The following is a 6,272-nucleotide window of genomic DNA, read 5'->3' as shown; positions in this document are numbered from 1 at the left end:
TGTGAACTGAGTGGTGCAATTCAACATCCCCCCCCCCCCCCCCCCACCACCTCTCTCTCTCGCTCTCTCTCTCTCTCTCTCTCATTAGCAGGCAACAGAGCAGCACTACCCATCTCTCTGTTTCTGGCGCCCCCTACTGCTACTAATAAGTCATATACTCGTGCTCAGATACACAGGCATACGCACGCACGGACATTGCTGGTTGTAGGAGTGGTTGCACCACTCCAAAAAAATAATAATCAAACAAACAATTTGATTTGTAGCCTATATGCTACAGCAAAATGGTGATCATGAAATAATAAATGAACAATATTCCTCTATCAAGGGGGAAATTCAAGCTGGACCTCAACTTCCAATATTTAATAATAGGCCTATAGAGATTGTGTACATTTCCTTTTTGAGCCATGTCCTTTTTGAGGGGGCTGGGGCTATAGCGCCCCTCAAAAAGTCCACACTGATTTAGTAAAAAGCTCCCAATCAAGCTTATCAAGGCTTTATTATAGATTAACGCAAGGTTTTCATTCTGAAGAATATTTTATATTGCCTAATCCACAGTTTTATTGTTATATTAGGGGAAATATATATATATATTTTTTTTTCTCATTTATATATTTTTTACATAAATAGATTGTTATTATTAATTATTATTGTCATTATTAATCAATTTTGTTGTTCATTAAAAATACACTAAATCATGTAATAAAAACACTTGCACCATATGTGTATCTTGTTCTTCGCAACCCCCCCTCCACACTTTTCCAACATCTTTATTTGCATTCACATTTAACAAGACATTCTTAAACACAAACAATAGTAGAAAACTTGGAAAGTGCTTCAGGTCAGATACAGATCATGGGTACAGGGAGCATCGTCTTCTCCATATGGCGACTGCCAATTTTTGACACTGAATAGAATTTTGCCAATGCCTTGGGCATGCCCGCAATCTGCAGGCCCCTCACAACTGATTCATGGACATTGCCGAGGCTTCCAAATATGAACACAAATGCCGTGTGAAGTGCTTATACATTTTGACAGATGATGAAACATTTGAACTTATGTCCTTAGCTAATAGGTCAACAATGCTGTTGTGTCTAGCAATGTACATTCCTATTATACATAGCAGCTATTAAGAATATGTGACAGTGTTACTGTGTTTCTGTTTCTGGAGTGTGGTCAAGGTGCAGACAATGAGGAGGAAACGTGTTAGGGTACCACAGAGAGAGATTGAGTCTGGTTGGAAGGACCTGTAATCTGGCTTTGACTGTAAAGGTGACTATATCCTCATCAAATGCATAATTCTTGAATATTGTATGAGATACAGTGTGGTCTGCATTGGGAAGGCAAGCTAGCTTCGCCTGTAGTTTAAACCAGTCCAGTGTTGTTGTTTTTGTTGTTGTAACATTACAAGGTACCTCCGTGCATTGACTGGTGATACTGTATATGGTGTTTGTTCTGTATCAATAACAGTACCCCTTAGTGAGATCAAACAGTTGGTAATAATGTCCTCAGAAACTGCTACAGCCCAGCAAGCCAAATGGCGTCATGATGACGTCCTCCGGTGACTCCGGTGACGTTCAGGACTATAGGCCAGATCACAGCCCATATGGGGATGATCTTTACGTCATTTCCAGGACGTCTTCAGCAGTTGAAATAATATAGCATATTCTGGGCCAGTTCTGACTAGTTATGATATGACTTAAGTTGATTTGGCCTCGATTGGACGATCTCTCTGATTCATCCAGGGACGTCCGTCTTAGTGGTCAGAATTTATGTTGGTTGGAGGCCTGGGCCGTGGCTCAGCGATCCAGGCTCCTTGGCTGGTAATCCAGTCTGGCAGTGTGCCGCGGGCTCGACCCCCATTTCCTGTCAGTCTGCTGTCTGTCCCTCCATAAAAAATATTAAAAAAATGCGAAAGCCTCAAAACAAAACATTAACAAAAATTAAAAGAAAATATACGTTGGTTGAAATCAGGTGATATACTGGGCCAGATCTGACTAGTCTAAGGTTTGCTTGATTTGGCCCCAATAGAGACGTCATTAACCCATTTTAGGCGGGAACCCGTTTTGGTGTTGGCATCATGTCGTGCTTTAGCTATTGAAAAATATCAAACCTACAAGCTCGTAGCGTGCCACCGAGTGGCGCGCTACGAGCTTGTAGGTCTGCTATTTTGGAAAAATCGAAGATTTTTAGAATCTGATATCAGGTCAGAATGAAAACTGTCAGGATGTAGAAGACATTTTTAGAATCTGATCTCAGGTCAGAATGGGTTCATTTGTCCAGGTCCTGACCGTGTTTGCTGGGAGGTCATTGAGGTCAGGCCCAAACACATTGTTAGGAGCAGCTTTCCATGCATTGCTCTCTTCCTCATACATTAACGATGGCCGTTACAACGGGTGTGTGTGTGTGTGTGTGTGTGTGTGTGTGTTTTAGATGTTAAATTGTTAATACATCTAAAACAAGTTAGTTTAGGTTGAATAACTGCCTCCAACCTTTGCATGCTGTGTCAGAAGCTGTCGCACCTCGGGCACACACACAAACACAAACACACACACACACACACACACACACACACACACACACACACACACACACACACACACACACACACACACACACACACACACACACACACACACACACAGTAACAGTACAGTAACAGCTAGCACAGCTTCGCATGTGGACATGACGTCCAGACTAGTGGCACTTCTTCTTGGTGGCAGGCTGTCTGTGTTGGCTTTGTTGTTTGCAGCAGCAGAAAAAGGTATGAAACACTATGCATAGTAGTTACACAAACAGTACACATAAACAAACAGTTCACATAGCAGATACCAAAGTACAAAGGTGCACATAACCATTAAAGTGCAGGCGTTAAAGTGCTATGCGATAGGTCATAGAAAGTGCGTGTGCATAGACATTAGGCACGAGACCAATACAGTAAAAAGTTATAAGGTTATTTCCTTGATCTACCCACACCAGCATTTAGTGTGCAAATAGAGACAGGGACAAAGGAATGTTTGTGCCTGTTTTTTGTGGCACAGGAGGCTCGCAAGCGAAGGCCGGATGGGAGAAGGATGTACTCTCCGTGTAGTGGGTGAGCAGCATCAGCTCGGATACACCTGTTTCTTAAAGATCTGGTCTAGGCTGTTCATTTGTGAGCCTATTATTTTAGAGGCCACTTTTACAATTTTCCCTAGGGAATTCTTGTCTCTGATGCAGAGATTACCATACCAACAGATAATCGAGAAATAAATGACGGACTGTAGGCACTGTAAAATAGTTTCATCAGAGTCTTGTCGACATTGAACTTAGCCAATTTCCTTAGACAGTAGAGGCATCGTTGACCTTTTTTATACATCACATCAGTATCTAGGTCGAATTTCAGCTTGTCATCAATAATTGTGCCTAGATATTTGTAGCTGGGTACAATATCTACAGTCTGTCCATTGACAACACTCTTCTGGGGGGATTCTGGGGAACGTCTAAAATCTATACATAGCTCTTTTGTTTTAGAGACATAAGCTGCAAGAAGACATTGTCACACCAGGATAGAAAGTCGTCTACCACTTGCCCGTGACCGAGTCGTCAGCGTACTTAATGATGAATCTGTTGTGGAAATGGCTAACACAATCGTTGGTATAAAGAATGTAAAGAAAGGATGATAAAAAAACAACCCTGGGGCGAGCCAGTAGAAGATGTCAGGAAGCTAGACAGTATCTCGTTAACCCTTACACGTTGAAATCTGTTACAATTTACAATTTACAATTTAGGCATTTAGCAGACACTCTTAATCCAGAGCGACTTACATTAAGCAGGAACAAAAAAGCATGGGAGTACATCACATAAAAGCATTTATCATGAAACATGCGTAAGCTAAGAAAGTAACAGTGGAATATCTATATTATGAGACTATACATATAAACTATATATCTATACTACTATGCTATACATATGTACTATGGCGTGCTATGACTATATACAATGCAATTATAGTGCTGTCTACATAACATGCTATAAGTATATCAAATGCTATCTAAGTCTACCGAAATGCTATCTAAGGGGGTAGGATAAGTGCTATGGGCCATGATGGAGTCTGAAAAGGTGGGTTTTCAGACTACGGCGGAAGATTGGGAGTGATGCTGCAGTTCTGACTGCAATGGGAAGTGCATTCCACAGTTTTGGAGCCAGAAGGGAGAAGAGTTTGGGACGTGTGGAGCGTTTTCCCGGCGTTTTTAGTGAGGGTACTTCCAGCTTCCCTGCGTTGGCTGATCTGAGTGCGCGGGAGGGTTTGTAGGGTTCAATCATACTTGCAAGATATGGGGGAGCCATACCTTTGGTTGCTTTGAATGCCAGCATCAGAGTTTTGTATTCTGTGCGGGCAGCGACCGGGAGCCAGTGGAGGGAGCGGAGCAGGGGGGAGACATGTGAGAATTTTGGCTGGTTGAAGACAGAGCGAGCTGCGGCATTTTGGATCAGCTGGAGAGGCTTAATTTAGTTAAGAAGTCAAGAATCCAGCCCGCCAGACAAGGATCAACACCAAAGGAGTTAACCAGTTTATCAACCAAGACATGGGACTGTATGGTATTAAATGCTGAGGAAAAATCAATAAAGATCAGCCTGGCATGGGTGTTACTACCTAGGTGTTTGTGATATGAAAGCCTGATTGTTCAAAATTGGTCATTTGTGGGGATAGAAAACACATTATGGGAGCCCCAAAAACACAAAATAAATTGAAAAAGTTGAATTTTATGTTATAAGTCCTGTGTGTGCTATGAAATGTGGATGCAGTAATGGAGTAGGCCTATTGGTCTTTTTGTTTCATTTATGAATTAAAACACAAAAAGTAAAGGGCCGACCACATAAAACAATCAATTCTATAATTCACATTGGCGCCTGCTTTAAACCCATTGCTAGAATTACTTAAACCATTACGAGGGAGAACATTCAAGAGGCAAAACTAGCACATTTAGTTTCAGAAGCCATCCTCACATGCGGTTATTTTACCCAATTTATGCTGCCTTCGGAGAATTAATCCTGTGCCAACAGGAGACACAGACAGAGCTTTGTTTATTCCATAGGTAGTCCTAGTATGAACTCTATTGAAAACATGACGAAAATGAAACATGAATTCTCATTAGTGACCTTACCAGTACAACATCAATAGCTGTTCATGGGCAGCAACTTATCTACTGTTTTTATAAATAAATGCTGGGAAATTTTGAGAATGTAATTATTGCATATGAAATAGGATTAATTTCAAGTCATTGCTAAGTCGTGCCATAGACCCTTTTGTCACTGTTACTCTGCAGATGCGCTATTCCCCTGGTTCGTGGCGTTACATTATATTTTGTGTTAAAATCTTAGATTGCCTCATATAAGGGCTGTTTTAATAAAATTAAAATAAACAAATCACCCCAGAAATTGTACTCGTATGGATATGAAGCATCGACTGAAGGTGGAAATGTACAAATATACCCACACATAACACAATAAATGCTTGAAACGAGTCAAACAACCCAAAGACTATACATTTCCACGCTGCTGCCCGTCACACAATATATCATGTCCAATTTCCCATCGATTGTTGTCTTGACGGAACATGACGTATTTTTCTAGCGACACTGATTTGAATTTGAATGTATATACGATGCAGAGCCACCCCCTGACAGAAAGTCCTGGATGATTTGTTTATTTTTGGAAAACAGTTCTTATATGAGGCAATCTAAGATTCCCCTGTGGGGATTTTGACTCAACAAATAACCCCACGAACCAGCGTAATAGCGCCCTCTAGCAGCATTGACGTCAGACTTCAGTCTGTGGGCATTTTCTCAATGCCAAGCAAACTGTAAATCACATTGCGTTCATATTCAACGTAAGCCATTTTTCACTATTAACTTTTAACTTGATGTCCCTATTTTGAGCATATCATAATACTGTAGGGGAACAATACCCATGCATAAGACACATGAGCTTGCAGCTTGCAATATTTTTGGTGCAACACTGTTGTACGACAAAGTATAAAATAGGTTTTATACACCCAAAGGGGCGTACAAGGCTTCAACCCTGTAGCCTACGTCATTGACCAGGGTCATGCAGTTGTCTATACCTTCATATGTCCAAAGGTGTTACGTTTCAGGATTAAAATTCAAGAATAATGACACGTTTTGAGCTTGATATTTGTGCTCCTTTTGTGTGACACTGCAGTATGACAAAGTAGTGCATTAATGTACGAAAAGGGATGTAAATATATAAATATAATAAGAGGTTTATGCCCG

Source organism: Protomyctophum parallelum, assembly GCF_964188405.1.
Source record: "Protomyctophum parallelum genome assembly, chromosome: 8".
Lineage (NCBI taxonomy): Eukaryota > Metazoa > Chordata > Actinopteri > Myctophiformes > Myctophidae > Protomyctophum > Protomyctophum parallelum.
Note: the sequence above shows the minus strand (reverse complement) of the source record.